The sequence below is a fragment of the Argiope bruennichi genome, chromosome 7 (assembly GCF_947563725.1).
Source record: "Argiope bruennichi chromosome 7, qqArgBrue1.1, whole genome shotgun sequence".
NCBI lineage: Eukaryota > Metazoa > Arthropoda > Arachnida > Araneae > Araneidae > Argiope > Argiope bruennichi.
In genome coordinates, this window is record NC_079157.1 from 98,249,728 (window position 1) to 98,273,446 (window position 23,719).

Sequence of the window (23,719 nt, forward strand, 5' to 3'; positions counted from 1 at the left end):
AATTTCCATTGTTTTTATTTTATTTTCAGCTCTCTCAATGTTAATTTTTACTTGTAAAAATGGAATTTTGAGCATCAATAATTTTGAACCTTGCTGAAATGGAAGGAGAAACATCTTTATTTGTCAACTTTGCAAAGTATAGACCTTATCATTCAGTCTAGGATGGTCAAAAATCATTAGGAGATAATAAATCTGCCTTACAAAAAAGATTTGAAGTAATTTTTGAAAGTTTTTCCAATTCATCTCAAGCTGAAATAAAAATTTTCTCATTTAGTTACAGGAAAATTATTATTAAGCTACCATCTAATAACTGTAACTTTCGTTTCTAACTGTTCAATTCTTCGTCAAAATTTTTTTTGAGTCATGTGACAGTCTAGTATATAAATGGAGTTTCGTCAGATTCTCGTTTCCCTCTTAATACCTTACGCTTGCGTTTGCTATTAAGTAAAATCATAATAATAATATTGAGTGTGCTTATATTATTGAAAATATATACTTGATTTAAGTATTACCTTCCGATAAGAAAAAAAATTTGAATGTAAGTAAATTGATTTCTATATTTTTTCCTTAGTGTATATAATAATGTAATAATATGTAAACAAAAAGTTTTAATTTCAATGCGATTTTCATTGTTATAATTAATAAGTGTGCTTGAGAGTCGAATTGGTGAAATAAAAATAAGAATTGCAAATGCTGAGTTTTTTTAGGTTATTAAACTTTCTAGTAGGTTTCTTTTTCAAAAATGCAAATCTTTTGATGCGATGCGTCTAAAACTGTTTTATTCTAATAATTTTTTACTAATAATTTTTCCTATAAAGTCTTTATTACAGCCTGTCTTAATTTTATAAATCTATTAATTTATAATTAATTGTATTTGCACTATATAATGCGCAATTAGTCAATGATCATTTCTTGCAATCACTTGAAAGTCTATTACTAATTAAGTATTTAAAATAAAATCTAATCTCTATTAAATTTAAAATTTTCTTAGTATTATGAAATCAAAATTTATGACTTCATAAGTTTATAACTTTAAAATTTATAATGAATTTCACATTCCTCATTTTATTGTACAATAAGTAACTTGGAATTTTTAGTCTTTGCTATCTGTTTACTATTGCAATATTTTTGCATGGTTTTTCTATTTTAATTGCAAGTATTATCTGGAATCATGTTTATAAGAAATTAATATATCTGCAATCATTTTTAATTCAAATCTTCATTTCGTCTAATGAGATGCGATTGTTTCAAATAGGAGGGCGTGTGTTTTCCTTCGTGTTTGTAAATAGAATTCTGCTTCTGAATGATATTTTAGGGATTGACTGGTTTTTTGCGCTTATTTATCTGCTTTTCTGTTACAATGCAATTTCGACTGGAAGCATTTCCCATCTAAGAGCCCCATAAAGCACTTTTCGAAATTATTCTATAAACTTTTCTGTGCCGCAAGTTTATTATGAAAATGCTGCAGTGAAGTGGAAAGTCCTTTCCTGTCCCTTTTTATTAGTATTTTATGGACAAATTTCATTTTACTTTTAAATTTAACTGCGGCAGAGACTTTTGGGGCTTGGTAAAGAAAGAATTGTTCTGTGATTATAAAAATAATCGCGTTCTGTTTTGAAATTTCAATCTCTTAATGTAACTGGTGAGTGTCATACGAATTAGTCAAAATATTTCAGATTTATTACGTAAACCTCCGACTCTTTGTAAGTGGGGTTTGTCTCTTATCTGCATATCTGAAGTTATTTCACAAGTCAATAAGCGAGATAAAAAGTTATCCCCGTTTTTGTTAATGCTTGAAATAGATGAACTATAACTAAACGATCTAAAGTGTGTAGTAACATATTAATTTCTACCTGGTAATATTAGGCATCGCATCTCTCAAAATTGGCAACTTCGTTGATATATTTTATTTAATGCTCAAATATATATTGTGTAGTTCAATTAGAGTGATTGACATTTCGCCAATCGTGTAAAATTATAATCTTGGAAAATATTTCATGGAATAACTAATTCATTTGTGGATTAAAGTCGAGAGTTGCAAAGGGATCGCAAAATTTTCTTTATTGAAAATAAAGATAAGTACATTTCTTGAAACGAGTCGAATTAATTTTCAGTTAACCAGATGGAGACGCCTATTCGATTCCTGTTGAATTCTAAAACATAAACGTAAGTGTTTAATTCCAGGATCAAAGAATAAAATTCATTCATAGAAAACTAGATGTTCACATGCAACTCCCATTTCATCAATTATTCTGGTTGATAAATTTTTGTATCTAATCGAATTTTTTTGCTGAACGCTGTTAAAATAGAGTAGTTCAGTCCCTTAAATTATTCTATTTCTGAAGAATCGCTTTCATTTACTTCGCTGTTTTGGATAATCGCATTATGAATTTCTTCCAGGCTTTGTAATTTTCTTCAACGCTTCCAAATTCAAAAGCTCATTACTGTATGTTTAAGAAAACTCCTTAGCGTTGTTCATATCGCTTTGATTAGAAGTCAAAGGTGTATTCCCTGCAATTGAAGGATATTTATATGCTTTCCGTTGTTACTTTGGGAAATTTATCGCTTACTTAGACAAATCAAGAGACATCAAAAGGAATTGAATCACTGTAAGATTAATAAAAAATAAAAAAGCCCAACAAATGTTTAGTTATTCGGGTAGTAGATAAGCATTTTTGCTTTCTGTAATTATTTTCAACAAATTCCATATTAATTCTAATTCTATTCTATTTCAATAATTCGGATGCCGGTTACTGTGAAGGTCAAATTCGAAATCGATTTTCTGACAATTTTCCAAACTTTAGAAATTCCAGAGTTCGGAAAACACATCGGCATTACGCGCATCTTTACGCCTTTGAAGACGGTCACTCAAATGTTTAGATCTAGATGGATGAAATTTGGTATATGGACACATGACCAATTTTGTGGATTTCTATCGAGTTTTGATGGAAATTCCTTCCTTGGAAGAGTGACAGAGTACAAATGAATTCTATAACTATAGAACTTAAGGAATTAAGTAAACGAAATTTTGTACGCATCTAAAGATTAGATATGCATCAAGTTTGGGCGAAATCCGTCTGACGGTCTGTATTTTCACATATGTGTAAACGCAATGACTTTAATCAATAAAATTCGGTTTATGATCTTATTAATATAGTGGTTTCTTATCAAATTTTTAGTCGGTCGGGAAAAAATCATTCAAAATACATATAAATTATATCTTAGATTTTATGTCATAGCTATTTAATGGATATTTCTTTGCAATTTCCGCGAAATGCTATGCGAGACATACGGCAAAATCCAAGGTGCGTTATCTTATCCGTGGGCGGGTAGAGAGAAGAGTTCAAATGGAGAGTATTTCGGAGCGACCCATTCTGGTTTCTGGATCGAAGAAACAAATATCTTCGGCAAATGCGCAGTTTTTGAAATTGGAAGTTTAACTTAAGGCATCATTTTGAGGTTACTTGATATTTCATCTGACAACAAAGTTTTCAAATGTCCTACCAAAAATCCCATACATAAATGCAGTGGAAATATAAATGTTTAATTGTGGCATTTTAAACATTGTTTTATTAAGTATAATGGAAGCATTTAATACGTTGAAAATAAAAGGTTTTAGATTCAGGTTCAGTTTAGAGCAAATTCTTTAATCGGTATTCCATATTTATCCAATAAGTTGGCGAATACAATTCTCGTTTACTAAATTTCCAAAGATGTATTTCGATTAAAACAAGATGCGTAAAGACTGTTAAAACATTGGCATTGAAACATTTCTGATAGCATGTGCCAGTTATTCTCAGTACAATTAATTTGTTAAAACGTGTTTTGAAAAGTTAAAATCGATCATTTTTATTGTCGGGGTATCAGCACAGAGCTCCGACAGGCGAAAATTTAGGCTTATTTTAAAACAAATGCTTATTTTAAAAATTTGCCCCGAAATTCGATTCCTCTTCTGCGTTCCTATTTTATTTATACCTAAAATATTTCAATTTCTGTCGAAAACTCTTGGAAGAAAAAAAACTATTGCAGATGCTCGGTGTCGGTTTAAATAGTATAACTGTAAATGATAAAAGAACTAAATATCGATAGGAACTCGAACTAATGAATGGCTTTAGTCTTATTTCAAGTAATAGAAACAGAGAACATATATAGCGATGGCGAACATTTCGATTATAAATTTTTGTAATGAGTATTTTTCTAGTTATATCTTGTTCAAAATAAAGAAGTTTCTTCTTTCATATCTAATATTTTGAAAGTATGTTCTTCGAACATTGAACATTTCAATCTTTTTACCCTAACTCGAATTTATTATTTGTTATAAAATTTGTTTGTAGAATGTTTCTTTATAAAATATGCTTATTTGTCGCCTTCTATTAGAATAGAAAATATTTTGCTTGAATAGAATCGTTTCCATTTAAACATCTGGCAACAGTTTGTTATACCCGTTTTAAAAATTTATATGCATTTGCAATCTAGCGATGTTATTTGAAGAAAAGCAATAAAATTGGGTTTTTTAAATTGCATCTTGAAAGCCATTTTTTATTGAAGGACAAATGTCTCCAATTCTTCTCATGTGCCATCCGTTTGTATTTTAGTACTGTACTAAAAATAATTGTATAATTCGGTGTGTGGTAAATTTGTCCATGGAAATCAGGGAAATTCGAATAATTTGTAAATTGGATATTCTGTCCTTTATTTTTCTGGTTTTAAAATGTCCTTAAATTTGATTTCAATCTAACAGTTGTAATAAATTAAAACTTAGATATAGGATTAAATTTAAGGAAATTTATTCTTCACAATTACCCTTTGAACAATTTATGATTGTATTTTTTGTTGTACAAATTTTGGGCATGTACTACAAAATGTAATCAATTTTATTAAACCGCTTTGATGCTCTATTTTAAATGACCGACCTTATTTTAAATGTACAAGAAATTTGATTTAAATATTTTATTTAATCGTTCATTATATAGTTGGATTGAATGAAATAATCGGACTTTTAATCATATTAATCTTGTTGTGATAATATATAGGCGAGTTTTCAATTCTCACATCAATTCAAGGCTTAAATATTGAATTCAATAACTCTCGATTCTGTAATTGATTGGCTATTTAAAGGTAGTCTTTAAAATTGCAACTAATCATTGATACAATTGGATCAAATATCAAACCTCCTTTCAATTTTATACATGGTATCGTATTTAAAATGACTAAATTTATAGTTTTAATTTAATTCGCTTTTTTAATTGCTGAATTAAAATAATTTATTATACAGTAACATACAATTTGAATAGCATTCATTTCTAATAGGTTTTAGCTTTAAATGCTTTTAATAATAGCTTTAGTTTCCTTTAACAGCTTTTCCTTGATAGCTCAATTAAGCTAAATGGAGAAATAAAGTACTTTCGTGTTAAAAACCTACAAGGGTGTATGGAAACTGAAATTCTGTTACTAACTGTTCAATAAAATAGCAAGACATACTTGATGGAATTCGCATATCATGTATTACTTAAACAGAAAATAAAATGCCCCCAAAATCCTGACATTTAGACGCATCAAGTAATACTTTACGTATTTCAATAACACAGAATTTGCTATCTAAATACAGCTACCAAGTTTCCAAATAAGTTCTTGGCATTAATAAAATTCTTCTAACCTCACTCACATGGAAAACCAAGAGTTGCTTCACTAGGGCATCTGGCGTTATCCTCATCTGGTATAAAGTATATAACTGTTAATTTACTATACATTTGACTTCAGTAATGCAGTGAGAAATAGGATGTTCTATAAAATATTCTAATTATAATCGTCACGGTACATCTCTATTTTGCTCAAGCCGAAATCGTATTTTTATGCAGTTTATATTCGTATCCAATTTGTCAAAACTGACTTTTTTTATTTCTTTACTTTAGATGTCAAAAAGACCTGGAGAACCCGATGGTAAGTTTTGCAATATTTTCTAGCATTTAAGATTTATACTAACGGTGACTGTGAATACAAAATACACTCGAGATATAACAATTTTGGACACTTATTCATAGAAAATTGTTCAAATTTATCATTTGTTTGACGAAGTTAGGTTTATATTTAATCAACGAATTATTAGACATTAAAAATTAAACAAAATTTCAGCAATTTTTTACTACCGAAGAAAATAACGACATTGTTATAAATTTGTAATACTGCCTCCATGCGAAGTAAGTCTCAGTCTCCTGGTGAAGATAGTTTTACAGACATATATGCCAATATAATGACTTCCGACATTGGCGTTAAACTTGGTAACCATTTGGCGCAGAAAATAAAATTGTTGAAATCTTGGAGATGTTTCGAATAAATACAAAGATAAAACATTTTGTAGATCCTATAGCAGAGCTTCAAGAGTCACTCGAGTGAGTAGTTAAGTGAAGTCTATTTGGAGTTGTAGTTTCAGAACGTTTTGCGCTTTTGTTTGTTTAATAGACATTTTCAGTTGAATTTGTGTTGGTTGGAAGAGTCGTTCTTGTGTAAGACTGTAATTAAATGCTATGCATTCGTGTTTCTGTGTAGAATTATAATTATTCGTTACTGACACTACTGGATATTTCGCAGCTCACCCACTGGGTTTGATTTTTCTGCAGTAATGGCATGACTATTTCTGTTCGTACCATCTTTTTCATCTCAAGGCCATCAAACTATTCAGCAATTCTTTCGCAGATGCAAAGAGCAAGCGACTCCTCTTCGTACACTTCTAGCTTAAAATCATGCAATCAAGTGGGTGGGTCGATTTAACCAAATCTGGCTGTAATTACGCTAATTATTTTCCACTCGGCACATCCGAGTGTACTCAAATTAAGATTTTTTTAAATTTGCAACTGTCATTTACGAAGTTTTTTGGAACTGATGAAAAAAATAAATACCTTGATGAATTTCAACAAATATTTTCGAATCCAAAATAATTAATCTGGACACGAATACAAATTGGGATATATAATTGACAAGATACAGCTATCTTGCCATTTGATCATTAAATAAAATTATATTAAAACCTTGGTTTTATCTTGGATGTATTTTGAAGCGCTCTAGTTTTAAATTTAATTTTACATTCGTGACTGGAGAAACGGTTCATATCGGTTTCAAAATTTTAGCCCAGAAACGAGTTGTAAATATATAAACAAGGAACCACAATGTAACATTTTTTCCCTCGGAACATTTTATTTCGAACGTGGTTAAAACAATGTAATTGATAAATTTTTATTTACAAGCTTTTTGCATCTCTAAAACCTATTTTTAGCCCCTTGGGGGGGGGGAGAACTGTTTCAAGAATGATTTCTATTCGAAAAATGCCACTTCAGATTTCTTCGTAACTTTTTGTTCCAGTCATAGTTAAAAAGATTTCATCTTCTTAACTTGGAATATGTGCAGATTTGTGTTTGAGTTGCACAATTTTCTATTTGAAATTAAAAATGATTACCTGAAGAAACATTCTTTTTAATGCATTCTAATATTGAACATCGAACAGTAGATTAATACTTGATTTTCCAACTAAAAATTAATTGAAAGAAATCTCTTAGTAAGAAAACTCGAATTTCTCAATTTTTTTTATTATGGGAAACGTTTCAGTTCCTTTAGTTCAAAGAGGTGCTTTTAAACCACTCTAATTGGTTTTAGCTTCAATTTATGGAACTACACAAAATGGATTATATTTGGAAATCCTCTTTACATTAGCGATATCAATCATGATGCGTGAAAGGAAAATGTTCATTAACCAAATTCATTTTCATGAGTCCTCACTCATTATATTGAAGACACAACAAGGTTTGAAGCAAAAAATTGTAAAGTTCATTCCATGAAAATATTAAATTTGTGGGCGAATAATTGAGGCAGCAATAGAAAAATTGAATTACAGGCGTGTAACCAAGTCCAAATGTTTTAATATCGTTCGAAATTCATGTATCAATATATAATATTGGCGAAATCCAAATTTAAAAAATAGATTTATTTATCAATTAATGTTTTACTTGTACAGTAAGAAACGTAATATACGAATAAGTGGTTTGTATATACAAATATACACAACACATACAATTTTGATCGGTTTCATATTAGAATACGCTTGGCAATATGCTTGTGTTTATTTCATTGATTGTTATTCTGATATTCAAAGATGAGCAATAAAATTCCTTTTCATTTTTTAGATGGAGCAGGAGCAAAGAGGATTCACTTTGCTGATGAGTCGATTCATGGGCCGGTATGTGTGAATTGTTCGTCATTAATTAGTCTTAAAATTTTCGTGTATTTTTATTTTAGAAATAGAAATTTTTGCTACCACTTTTTTACACTTGTAAATGCATCTCACAACAATAAAGAAGAAATGGTCTCGATGTAATTGTTTCCTCTTTGTTGATTTTGTGAATGGAAACCAATTGTGCTATAAAATTGTATAGGCTATATAATACGAACTTTTTTTTGTAATTAGCAATAAATCTTTAAATTCTTATAAATAATGTAAATTTAAATTGAAATAAAGATCCCTTAATATTTAAACAAATCTTGAACTTTATTTAGTCTACTTTTATTAAATATTTTTGACTTTACCTCTGTAAATATGTTCAATACATTGAAAGTGTGGGCTGAATTTCAATTACTTTGAATTAAAGTGGCTTATATTCATTCAACTGAACAGTTTCAAACCTTCAAAATAATTAAGTAAACATTCTACAGCTTCGGAAGATTTGAGTGTTGAATCTAACTAGCGTTGAATTTATCTAGAAGAATTTCCTTTTTAAATTGCACTACCGTGACTTCTGCCAATCGACATTTTTATAAGCTTACCCACTAGATTACTTTACCTTGTTTCTATTTTAAAAAATCAATTGAAATATTACAAGAAATTTGTGAAGTTACTTAATTATATTTACAGGCAACTTAAATATAACCAGCCGGTTTTGATTCGTTTTATTAAAAAAATTATAAATAGAAATAAACTATGCCTAATGAAAAGCGTGAATACTTCATCCTTTTTTAGTATACGCATTTTTGCATGCACGTATTTTGAGACATAGTAACAAACCTTTTTCAATGCTTTACAAATGTAATGAAAATAAATTTGTTGGGGGCTCATTTTATATAATTAGCAATATTATAACGTATAAAATGCTTTAACTCTTACCAGTCCGTGCAAGCATTATACTATTGGATCGTTTGAGGGTCGGTCCCTTTTTCGAATTAGGAATTTGGATTGTAAATCGAAGTTATCTTTACTAATAACGTGCTTTACATCCTGCACCCCCTTTTTTTTAAAAACTAATTGACTTATTAATATACAACTTCATGGCCGGAATAGAAGTGAAAGGGTTGATTCAATCAGATGTAAGATATCGCAATTGAATAGGTTCATATGGGTGAGCAAAAACTAGGATTGGAACTTTCACATCTGCTACTCCCAATCAGAGATAAAAACATTACACTGTGGTAGTTTCAATACTCGATTATCTTCTAATTACCCTTATTCACAACTTCCATCTATCCCTAGAAATAAGAAGGCGGTAAATTTCTAAACATTATATCGTTGATTTGTTAGAGTAATTGGCCTGGAAGGGTTTACTTCCAATCTCATGCAATCGAAAAATTTTATGGATTTTTCATATTTGTTGGAATAATGAGCGTTACATCTCCTCTGTTATGGAAGGGTAAGCCACTTAACAGCAGATCTGGTCAATAATTGTTAGCGTTTTGAGTGAATGGTTTGACATCCATGGCTATGAATTCGGTACACATTCATTTCATAAGAGGAAGATTCTAGACCAAATCTTCTACTCGTGCATCAGGAATATTAAGCACTGCTGAGGATGATAAATGAACGGTAAAATTTTAAGAATCGTTAAACTTCGGTTTGTGATGTCAAGTTTTTCGTTCATATATGGATAGATACTTACGTTTTTTCTTCCCTTTTTTCTGCTCAATAACAATATATATTTCCTGAATGATTCCTACAAAAATAAATGCGTATTCTAAATGGTTATTTGACTATTTTTCACATAAATTGGCAACACCTTTGAAATGTTTCGAGCTTGCTGAATCTCAACTCTTGTAATGCAGTTTCTATTGAAAATTATTTAATAGATTTAAATTTGGATCGGAACTTAACAAAAAAAATTCTGAGCTTTTATGTTAAACCTTCGGCAGAAGAATAGTTTTGTCAACATCACGACTTACATGATATAAGAAATTTTATTTTAAGATTAATTGGTATAAGACTATAATTTGTATCAACTAATTTTATTGGCTATTTCCTTAATTCTTTCAAAATATTGTCTATTGGATTCTTTACGCCGACGTTTAGACAAGAGGCTGTTTACTTTTACAATATTTTATCTGTTAAACAGATGTTGATCGTATAACCTCCAAAAGAAATATAAATTAGTCTTCGACACAAGCAGGTACAAATTTTCTTTTCACTTTCCAGATATCAAAAATGGAATCATCTAATCAAATTTTAAACTTTTTCATATAAATAAAATGGAAATCTAGAATAGAATATAATGGTTATTACTAATCGAAGATGGTATAGCTTTGTTAAGACAGATCTAAACTTCCATAAGCTCTGTGTTTTAAAAGACCAGATTTTATTCATAGTTTTTAAAACCTAAACGGTAAAGAATGTAGATGTAGATAACCAGTTAGCTTTTCTCAATGGTATTATGGAAAGACTCTGTCCCTTCTAGAAAGTAAACGTATTGCTATTCCCATTAATAAATCGTGAATTGTCTTTTTCTTGTTTACTCCAGAATCAAGTCTTCAGTTTAGAGTTGCGGCTATGTATTTGCTCTCCTCGAGTGCAATATTTAACTATTATATTAAATGGAATCTAAAAGAATCCTGTATTCCCCCTTTTGGCTTTTTTAGAGAATATTAACCCGCACGGATTCGCTATGAATGCTACCTAAGTGAGATTCAGAATAAATTATAATAAAGCTATAAAAGCGAAATAATGATTTCTCTCTTTTAATGTATCGCTACAGGGTTTAGACAATAAAGTTTAAAAGAAAAAAAAACGAAAATGAAGACTTTACGGGGGGGGATGAAATCTCTCTCCAAAGATATTGGAATTTAATTTGTATATAACACCTTGCTAATCCCTCTCTCGGGAGTTTATCTTTTGAGAGGATTCCTCGTACTCAGTTCCCAGAAATCTTTTCTTGTATCCCAACAGGTTTGTTGTTCTTTGGGAAGCACTAGTACCAAGTCCTCCGGTTGCTCTAGCAATTCTCCTTTTCTTTTTATCTTCAATGTTTCCCGACTTAATAAATTTAGTTGGCATATCATACATAATATGCGTTCTTTTTTTTGTTTAACTTCTATTTAATATGGGTTTGGATGACAAAGCTTTATGGCCAAAGTAGGATCCCGGTTCTTTGTTCCTTTTGTCCCTGCTGCTCCTTAAATCGGTTAGTAGGGAGCGAAGCCGCTTTTTTAGCCTCTATTGGCAGGTGGTGCATTTTCTAGGAAATAAGGAAGCAGTGTTGGAGGGTTGGGCAACTTCTCGATTTCCAGCCTACGTTCAGAGGTTTAACCCAGAATTGATTCTAGTCATGTTTTAGGAAAAATATTAACATTGACATTGATATAGCTACTGAAATTGTAACGTCATATTCTAACAGCTGCTGAAGACTCCATTCCCAAAACGTTGGGTAAATCCCCTAAATTTCGGAAACCATGATAGGACGACATATATGCCGAAAATAGTAAATTAAAGCTTAGAATTACTATTATCGTTAACCGGTAACTGATTGCATAGTTCTTAAAGCAATATCAAGCAGTAACTAGCAGAAAGAAACGTCAAATTAAAATGAGTGTTTTAGAAAATTAAGTTAAATACGATTCAAAATAAGGCAGTATGGGGAAATGTTCACAAGTTACAAGGAAAATGTAAAATAAGCCATTTAGTATCGGTTTTTGTTCTTAATGAAAAAAATGTTGGAAAAAAAGAGCATAGTAGAGACGCATAGGTGAATATTTTAATAAAAACTATCAAGTGCAGAATACTTTTCCAAGAATTTATAATGCGCAAAAGACGTGTGGAAGGATTACTGTATTTTAGGTCTTCAAACTCAAAAATAACGTAGCTTTTTCGCTGTAGTTGAACGTAAAATATCTATGAACAAATCCCACCTAGCATACCCTGGCCCAGATAATATATATATATATATATATATATATATAATATATAATATATTTTAATTTGGTCAAGATTCTGAATAATATATCCTGACATTCTTTTAAGTCTTATATAATTTGGCTAAAAAAAATACCAGTTGTATGGCGCAGAGCAATGTTATTCGTCTTCCCGATCATGGAAAGGAACCCGTATACACTTGCATTAACAAGTTGCTTATGAAAACTGAATGGTGAGAAAGGCCAACTTTCATTTCATATACTGCATTGAAAAATCTGGTTTCTAATCAAATGTTCATAGTGGGTTTCGAACTGGCAGAGGCATCACTGATGTTTTAATGCTAAAATGTCTTTGGACATTCTTTTGTGGTAAAATGCACTTTCTCATTTTTTTCCAACTGGGATTAAATTTAGGATAGGACAGGGTTTGAAGATGTGGCATTTTAGAGTTTGTATAGAATGTTTTCTAGGAAACTTGCCAGCTTTTATAAATAAACGACTTTCACCTGTTAAAATTATTTAAAGTACGCATACATTTTTTATTGAGCTTTCCATAGTATGGGGGCGTTTCAGGAAAGCATTTAATGAGTAAATTTATCGAATCAGAAGGCATTATTCTTCAAATACTGCAATACGCGTGCGGTTTATTATATATACATGATTAAATCTGAAAGGAAAATGTGCCAAAATTATCGAATCATCTGAAAGTACTGCGAATGCTACTTGGAGTGCAGATTTTCAATAGCCTTTAATATTAGTCAAATTTTATCACGGCGACTGTAGCTTCAGTTTCTAAATTTGCAAATGTTGAATGTATAGGATCCACTTTTAAATCCCTTGCAGATATTGGATCCTATACATCATTTTACGACTCAGATTTTCTTATCGCGAATCTATCAAATAATCTATATATAATTTGCAAAATACCATTTTACGATTTACATGACAAATTTTCTCTGAAATGTTTTAAAATAAAAAGAAGGTGCGAGAAACCTATGCATGGTAAAGTTCCAAATCATTTATTCGGGACATTTCAAGTACTCTAATCAATCCATTATTTGGACATAGAATGCAATAAGTATAATACAGTATTTTGTGATGGGAAATGTAGAAAATTTACAAAAAGAAAAGGAGGCTATTACTTTTCAAAAAATAATATCGATCATTTTATCAAGATTTCTGAATTAACATCCAATTCGCTTTATGGTAAGCTATTTTGTTGCCAAATAAAATATATAGTACTTGCGTTCCATTCAGTTACGAATGGCTCTAAAAATGAAATCGTGTTGGCTCTGTTGAAGTTTTAATCATTGAATATATGTTTATTGCTCAATTTTACCTTTCATTAAGATTAAGATAAATTCCTTTCATTAAAAAATTTCGTTTTCTGTAAGGTGTATAAAGAACGAATTATTTATACAAATTCGAAACCCTGTAGTTCAGCCTTTTTACGTGATTCAAAATACTGTGATTAATTAGTTCTGAAATGTTTGAATCAAATTTCATTCTTCAAAACACAACAGTGAACAATAATTTTTTGGAAATAAAGGATCAATACTGGCTGTTGAAAAAGGCTTCGTTCCTCTACATGATATAGAAAATCTACAACATTTAATACTATCATTTTGGATACTAGATGCATACTATATTTCAGTATCTAGAAGAAAATGCATTTAGGGATGATCAGATCTATGATAAATGATATTTCATTTAGCACTGTATCGCGAGTTTCCAACAAGCATGCACGCTTTCATTCCCAAAGTAGAATATCAAGTTTCTTTTTCATAGATTAAAAAAAATGCCACCAATCAAAAACCGCAATGACAACACATCTTCTTAAGGAACTGGTATACGAAAGATTGTCATTAATCTGATAGCTATTGCATTCGCTCGTACATCGTTTGAATGTTCTTAGAAACCCTCCCTTTTCGACAACCGCATTTGGGAGAGCATCTCGAATGAATAAAGTTCACGCCACGAGTATTCAATCACTCGTAAAGAAAGCGGAGAATATGGCTGTGATATCCAGGTTACTCGAGCAGCATCGTTGTAAGGGCAGTTGCGGCTTTTCCTTATTCAAATTTATTTGTAAAGTTGAAAAGACTTGGAACTTTCCACACAGATTTTGCATGTAATCCTTTATTAAAAGGCAATATATCAACAGTGTGCTTGTCCGACGACAGTATTTATTATCCGTTTGACCCATTTTAGCAGATTGGAATGATTTTAACTTAAGAATGAAGTATTTTAACGTTTGGTAACTTGAAATATTTACTGTGCAATCCCCCTTTTTCTCAATTTTCTTATTGACATCGGTTCAATCGGACTTACTTGATTTATTCTTCATTCCTTTAAACTTCTTTCGTAGTTCTGTTATTTCGTATCGGTAATTTTTGATAATATTAAATCGTGGTCAGAATAAATATCTTCTATTGAGTTCAGATGGAAGACTGGCGTTTGTGCCATTAAAATTCAAGACCTTGCTACTTTCATTCGTAAACTCCCAAGAATCAGACTCGATTCTTTTAAGATCACTACGAGATTCCAGCTCGTGTCGTTCACGATCCAATGCCTATGTATTTCTAGTCGAAAAAAAATGAATATTAATTACGAAAGTTAATGTAAATGATTTGAAATTGCGTGAACTGTCATTAATTTTTAATAAATGATTGAAAACTGATACTTAGTTCAAATGTATATTTGGTATCAGATATATATTTCAGAAAGAAATTGTAAACTAACATACTGCTTTAAAATGTCTAAAAATTGATTATTTTTATCAATCGGAATTTATTATATCCAACTGATTATTTCGCTACTTTAAAATCTAAAATTGTCATATAAAATATCTTACTGGTGTGAATCTCGCATTATAAAAGCGAAATAAAAATATTTTCAAAAGTTTATTTCTTATATTGCATAATTATAAGCTGACTAAAAATGCTTCCTGCTTTGCTGCTATAAAGGGTGTTTCATAAATGATGGGAGTAACTTTAAGGGGTGATAGTACACATCAATACGAGTAATAGTAAATAGGAAACCAAGTGTCCCAAACGTCTTCTTAAGGAGATAGGCGCCATCAAAGTTTAGGGCCCTAAATTTCAAATGATAAAAAAAACGGAAAAAAGGATAGATTCATTTGCGGTTTTCGCTAAAATCATTTTTTAAATTAGCATTTTCTTTAAAAAAATTTTTAAAGACAAAGTTTAAAAAATGCCGATAGAGGGCGCTCTAGACTTTGGAGTACCGTACAACCACTTTTTACCAGTATATTTTTATTTTGTTAAATGTTTACTAAAGCTTAGACTTGAACTTAAATTTTGAGATCAAAATTGAAACCATCGGGAGCGGTTAAGTGGCGCAAATTTAACCACGTTCAGGGGGTTACATTTTAAACGCTTGTATCTAATGAGAAAAATGATAAATGATGAAGCAAACTTTAATAGGTGATAGTAAAACACCAAAACAATCAACTTTCATTAGAAAATGCATGATTTGAATTCAAACGCAAAAGTGTTAGAATATCTTCAAATTTTATCCATGCAAGCGTTATATCTGCAAGTTTCTGGAAGAACATGAAATTGTGATGTGGGGAAGAAGAACGCATATGCAAATTGTTATTAAGATAAAAGCCACTGACCCGAGTGTGCAAGTGTAAATCACGGTAGAAACGTAACAAAAGATGTTGCCCTTCACTAATCAAGAAAAGGCTGATATGCACTTCATATACGGAACTGCAAATGGGAATAGTGCAGAGGCGCGACGATAGTACGGAGAAAAGTTTCCCAACAGGCGATTGCCCAATGATAAAACATTTGTGCGCTTGCACAGACAGTTGTGTGAGACAGGATCCTTTTTTGGTGCACGTTCAAATGCAGGCTGTGCGAAGTCTAACAGAACGGTTGCTGTGGAAGAAAAAATTCTGGATATGGTGGCTGATCATCCAAATACAAGCACGCGAGCAGTGGCTAGTCAAATTGAAGTATCACCCTCCACAACATGGCGAGTACTAAAGGATGAAAGTATACATCCTTTTCATGTCCAACGAGTCCAGGAACTGACTCAAAAGGATTTTCCTCGGCGAATGGATTTTGCTCGCTGGTATCTGCAGAAGAACACCCTAAATCCCGATTTTGGTGCAACTGTGCTTTTTACAGATGAATGTACATTTACACATGAGGGTGCATTTAACACCCACAATTCCCACCAATGGGCAGATGTAAATCCACATGCATCTTCTACACATACATATCAGCGACGATTTCCCATAAATGTGTGGGCAGGAATAATTGGTGACCATCTACTTGGACCTTATCTTCTGCCAGAACGCCTGGATGGAAAAAAAATATTTTACCTTTCTGCAACAGTTGCTGCCAGAAATGAAGACAGATGTTCCCCCACGTATCCGACGAGTAATGTGGTTCCAGCAGGATGGAGCACCAGCTCATTATGCGCCAGAGGTGCGAAATTATCTAAACGCAACCTTTCCAAATCAATGGATTAGGCGAGGTGGTCCTGTCCTTTGGCCAGTGCGATCGTCCGATCTTTCATGCCTGGATTTCTTTTGTGGGGGGGCACCTGAGGAGTCTTATATATGAGACTCCTATCGAATCTGCGGAAGAACTCGTCGCCAGACTTTCGGCCGCTGCAAGGGAGGTGCGCAATACTCCTGGCGTGTTTCAGAGGGTTCGTGAATCCCTTCTTCGCCGTTCTACCGCATGCATCGCCTCTAATGGTCAGTGTTTCGAACAGCTATTGTAATCATTTATAATTAAACTTTTTTTATAACTTAAATGTTCTTTGTTTTCATTTTTGTCTCTTAAAACGAAATCTCTTTTAGCGCCCTCTATCACCTTCGAGTTAAAATTACGACTATAATTTCTTTGATGAATGTTGTTTGTTTTGGTGTTTTACTATCACCTATTAAAGTTTGCTTCATCATTTATTATTTTGCTCATTATATCCAAGCGTTTAAAATTTAACCCCCTGAACGCGGTTAAATTTGCGCCACTTAACCGCTCCCGATGGTTTCAATTTTGAGCTCAAAATTTCAGTTAGTCTAAGCTTTAGTAAACATTTAACAAAATAAAAAATATACTGGTAAAAAGTAGTTGTACGGTACTCCAAAGTCTAGAGCGCCCTCTATCGGCATTTTTTAAACTTTGTATTAAAAAAAGTTTTTAAGAAAATACTAATTTAAAGAATGATTTTAGCGAAAACCGCAAATGAATCGATCCATTTTTCCGTTTTTTATCATCATTTGAAATTTAGGGCCCTAAACTTTGATGGCGCCTATCTCCTTCGGAAGACGTTTGGGACACTAGGTTTCCTATTTACTATTACTCGTCTTGATGTGTACTATCACCCCTTAAAGTTACTCCCATCATGTATGAAACACTCTGTATTTAAGTTTAAAGGATATATGATTGTAAGAGTACAGAATATTATTGGCATAAAATTTTGTAATTGTCAGACGAAAAATGGTTTTACTCTATAATGATATGTTGCAATTCGATTGCTATTTATACCATTGCACAGATACTTTGAACGAACCAAATTTTGTAATAATGTACCTCTGCTTGATAGCTAGTTTATAATAGAAATTCTGCAATCTGAATTAAAAGAAATCCACCCTTTAAGATCTGTAAACATTCCGAAATTATAAGTTGTTGTCAAACGATGATTAAAAAATTCGGCATATTTTCGCTTCCACTTAACTGTTTTATCTGTAAAAATTTTTACGATTATTAGTTTTCTAATTTGACTTCTGCGAAATTAGTGAAGAAAACTACTTCATGATAAAGTTTTATTGTTTAACCTCCAGAATCATCAAAAAATTGAGTGAATTTGAACGGCATTTAAAAATACATGCAGGGAATTTTTATCATGCTTGTTCTAAATTTGATCCATTTATTTAGATAATGATAATCTCGTAGCCAACGAAATTCTCAAGCAGGTCTGGCCAGAAAATGTACATATACAAGCCTTTGCAGATGATTTTGCACTGGTTATCGAAGCGGACACAAAAAATAGCCTGGAATGAGAAACTGAACTTGCAATAGCCAAATTTAACTCCTGTTGCTCAAATAATCAACTTTCCGTCTCCACGGAAAAAACAACCCATGTTTTATTCAGCAAAATGGTGAGAGGCCCCAGAATCATATGGAATGGAGACATCATTAAGAGAAACAAATCTATCAAATATCTAGGAGTCCACATTGATGACCAATTAAACTGGCTAGAACACATAGAAAAACAAAGAGAAAAGGTTATTAAAATGCACCAAAACCTCAAAAGAATCGCTGGCAGCACATGGGGGATCTCTCAGACACACAAAAGAGTTCTTTACAAGACGGTAATTGAGAGAATGCTCGCCCATGGTTCATCAGTGTGGTGTCTAAATCCAACATATAGAATGAAGAGGAAACTCTCTACCATTCAGAGACCATTTCTTTATATTTCAGGTGCTTACCGCACAACTCCAACAGCAGCGCTACAAACCATTCTCGGCATTCCACCCCTGCGCATGCAATTACAGTTTGAAGCCAGACTAACGACAATATATAGCCTAAGAATCCCTCTTCCGCTTTATATAACAGAGAAACAACCAGAAGAGCTTGAGAAGAAAGAAACTGGTTGGTCTACTCACCCTTCACAGCATCTCAATCCCAACCAAATCTCATTGGAAGATGAAGGAATAAATTTATCTCAAATAAACAATATCAATATCTTCACAGATGGCTCAAAAACAGAACATGGAGTTGGAGCTGCGTTTTCTGTTCTGTTTAATGATTCCTGGTCCTACCAATGGTCTGTAAAATAGAATGACAACAATACGGTTTTCCAAGCTGAAATCACCGCACTTCATGAAGCAGTAAAATATACATCACAGTTTTCAAACAACAATACTTTTAAAATACACGTCGACAATAGAGCTAGTATCATGGCATCTTCAAATCCAAAGTGCACAAACCAAACAGCAAGAGAAATTTTTGGTGTCCTGCTTTCAAAACCAACAATAAAAAATTCATGGGTTAAAGCACATGCGGGCAATATAGGCAATGAAAAAGCAGATCAACTGGCAAAGGACGCAACGCAAAATGGGCAATTTTATATGCAAACAAAGCTTCCTAAAGCACATATAAAAGCCCTCCTCCGGAAAGACATGCTTGAGGAATGGCAAGGATATTGGAGCAATGGTGTCACAGGCAGAAAAAGTTTTAATATCCTGTCTTCAGTCAACCTTAATCCCATTAACTGGATCAGAGAGGATATTATTTTCTTCTCAGAACACGGCCCTTTTCCTGCCTACCTCAAAAGGTTCAATCTGTCTGAGAGTGACCAGTGCAGTTGTGGTGGAATAGGCACCGCACTTCATTATGCTACAGAATGCATCCTTATAATCTTCTGGCATATGAAAAAACCCTCACCAAGCCATGAACAAAAATGGCTGAAAAGAGTCGCCAACAACTTCCTTTCCAGGCAAAAAATCCACAGTATAATCAAATTTATAAGTGCAAATAGAGACCTATTCTTGCCTCCATAGCTCTCAACATCAAGTCTCATACCAAAAAAGACTAAGGGAAAAAACAAGCACCGCAGTCTCCTGTCACACATTTCAATCAATCAGAGATTGTCTTCATTTCCATTTTTCAAATTATTTTCCATCTGATTTTTTTAACTGCATCCTGATCTACTATATCATAAAAAATAAGTGCTCACAGATTTTTTCTCTCAGCACTATATTTCTAAGTTTATTACTACAAATTATATCTCTAAGTTGAAAAATTATGTAAACGGTCTCATCATGATATAATTTCTTATAATTGTAAATTCTGTATATTATTATTTTTGTTTCGTTTTCCTACTGTAAATATTTTGTTAATTAAATAAAATTCCCGTAACATGCCCACCAAACCTTTCAGTGACCAGAATGGTCACGGATACGGGGGCATGAGACGGCGTTCTGTTCTATTTAGATAATCTCAGAAAGCTTAAAATATATAAATATATTATATTACAGTGACAGATGCCAGAATTTTGAAACTTTTTCTTGAAAAATAAATATTTAAATTTCTGAACCTCCAGAAGTCCAAGTCAGAAGCAAAACAAATTTCTTTAAGATGGCAATCTGCTCTTTTTGATAATGCAATCTTATTTCTACAATCATTAGAAACGAAACTACGGGTGAAAAATCATTAAATAAAACCCTAAATAAATTTTCGAAAGTAAAATTTAAAACCAAGTGAAACTAAGCGTGATACATTGAATTATCATTTCGACGTTATGAACACACGCGCGAGCGGCATCAATTCGTTTATATGGAAGCTGGTTCTTTAATGTCTCAACTAGTTTTAGATGGTAATAATTCAAAATAAGGCATTTTAATGGAATTTAAAAGCTAAAATGCGACGTTAAATAAATACTACAAGATTTCTTTATTATTTTAATTTAGGTTAACTGAAAATTATTGCGATTCCTCTTTTCATTTGTTTTACCGTTTATTACATATTTTGGAATATTTGAGCTGTGACTATCGCAGATTTTCAGGGCATTGTTTCAAAAGTAGATTATTCTATTATTAAAATTGCCACGGATGCTATTTATAACAAAAGTTTAAGAAGTAAAACTTAAATGAGCATAATAAATAATAATTCAATAAATATTGATATTAATATTTCAGGATTAGTCAGCATGTTTTTTTAGGCTAAAAAATAACTAAATGAAACCTAGTTTGTGGCATCTGTGTTGCTGTTCAAAATATATCCTCATCATTTTTTCAAGAATTGGAAATTTAAAACTCAATTTAATTTTTAAAAAAACAGAAGAAGTAACCTAGCGATTTAGGAAGTTTTGAAAAAAAATCCTTTGAATCTGTGCTACAGTAATCGAGAGATGTTGATTTAATATTTTCTTCTTTCTTTAAGGAGCACCTACGTCTGGTCAGACGTCTAGAAGAGATGGAGCGGCAAAATCGAGCATTAAAAGAGGAAATTGGAGAAAAAGATGCTCTGTTAGAACAGTATCAAGAGGTAATTCAAGTTAACGATTTCATTTTAATTAATGGTATGGGGAGTTATCAAAAGGCGCATAACTTATATATCCGCAACATTTGTTCTCGGTGATTTCTAAAACTGTTTATTTTTTAACCTTCCGGTGTTTGTTAAAGATTAGTTTGAAAATATCCGGTAATTACCATACAATATACGTGCATGGATGCCTTTGATATCAAATGAACTCATATAATATAATCTGTATTTTTGGAGTAAAGTATTTATGCGTGTAATGTCTAATGTAAAAACATTTGTACAGGATATTATGATACACAAACTCCGTTTAGCGTTTTGTCCTTTCAGTTAAAAAAAAATCGAGTGATTTTTAAGAACTTTGATCAAATGATATTTGATCAGCTCTCCTAGATATTGTTTTCGATAAAATCTTTTTTTTTCCCACAAATGCTGATAATTGTTTAATGAATGTTTCGGGGCAGTTAAACTAATCCGCTTTTCTTCCACGAAAATAGCTTTCGAAAATCAAATACCGATATAAATTTTGAAGCATTAGCTTTATATTTCTATTGTTCTTCCAGAAATCATCGAAGATTTTTGAAATAATTCTTGCATATTTCTGTTCTTCAGCAATAAAAAAAAATTACACATCCAACAATGAGATAAAATTACGCATTACATCGTTAAGCAGTTCATTATGAAGCCTATTGCCAAAATCATTAAAATGAGGGGAGAAGAAAAGTGCGGAAATGAAATTTCATGTCACTGTATAGTTAATTTAATAAATATTTTAATATCATAACTTTTATTATGTCAAAATATGTACTACAAGATTTTAGGAAGATGACTATTTTGGTTAGGGAGATAACCATTTTAGTTAGGGAGATAACTATTTTGGTTTTGATTATCTCCCTATAATTTAGGGAGATAATCAAAACCATGTTTAAATTCTAATTAAATGAAAAATTATTGCTTAAAATGAAAGAATTCATTTTAAACAAATGAAACGTTTCCAAAAATATTTTAAAAAGACAATTTAAAAAAACAAACAAAGGTCAAGGAGGTAGTGAAGACTTTAAACTACATTAAATATCCACAATTTTACTCCTTGATGAAATATTAGTGTTTGGAATTTAATTGTTTGATTTTTTTTAAAGTTGTGAAGGTTTTTAAATTACAAGAAAATGGGTAATGTTGAAATTCGCATTGTTGGAAAAATAATTCCATTAGTCTTTGTTATGTAGCATAAGATAAGTTTTACACTATTTGAGTTCTTCATGTGGTGGTCAAAAACTGCCACAACTATCTTAATTTTCGATATAGCATTTAACACCTCTAAAATAAATCTTTAAAATTATCCTCTTGATCAAGAACTTTACCCTTGATTAGCGTTTCCGCTCACTCACGTACACCATTTAAGAAAATCGACAGTCACATATGTTCAAACTGACAGTGGAAGAATGTTCTTATTCCTATTTGAGATATTTGAATTGCTATTGATCACCGGTTCTTAAGCTGTAAAGCTCTCGGGTTCGTTTAACGCTAAGCGAGAAACAAGAACTGAAAAACTAAAATTCATCGTATGAAACAACTTTTATATGTTTATTTTCATGCGTTGTGAGAAATTCGATGAAGTGAAATCCCATTTGCATCTTTAAGCGTCGATAAAAGAATAGCAATTCATTCAAGATGCTACTTTGCTTCGTTTTTATTTATCTCCTTATCGAAAATCAACAGTGAAATTGCTTTATTCAACATTCTTTATCAACAAGCATATATCGTATATAAAGATTCGTCGTAAATTTCTATTTTTCAGTTGTGTTATTAAATTCCCGGGTCTCGTGGTGTGGCATTACTCGGAGCTGCTTTTATAATGTACAACATCATAATTATAAATTTTTACTATAAACTTGATATGAATGTCGAAAAATAATATTTAAGGTACGAGCTGTGATTTAAAGGCGGTTGCTTTCATATAATCCGAAAATTCTTGATAATTGGAAGATTATACCGAAAAAAATTACTATAATTGAAAAGTATAGTCTTTGAATTTTAAAAGGTAAAAATAAAATATCGGTAATAATATGCCACAAAGTTAGTGAAGAAAAATGCCAAAATTGATTTAAATAATCCAAAATGTAGAACAATTTTTTTTAATTATTATCTATCAATTAAGTTGTAATTCTCAAGTTCTACAGCGTTGTATCCAGTAAATTCTTGTGAAGAATGACATATTTAATCACATCGCAATTTGCAGATAAGCCAATCTGTAAACATCTTGCTAAGAAGATAAACGTTTTCCCACTGGATTTAATGTAAACAAATGCAGATCCATAATTTTGTTTAATGACATGCATTGCTACTTTATTAATTGGGAAGATTAAATAAATTGTGCTATGTGCAATATACCGTATGAAATTTAAATTCAAGAGCATAAATGCGAAAATTAAAGTAAGTAAATATGAAACGTTTGGAGTTTCACATAATGAATAGCATCAGAATATCAATGTAAAATTTATTCTTTAAAAATATTCTTAACGTGATTGAGCTCGGATGCC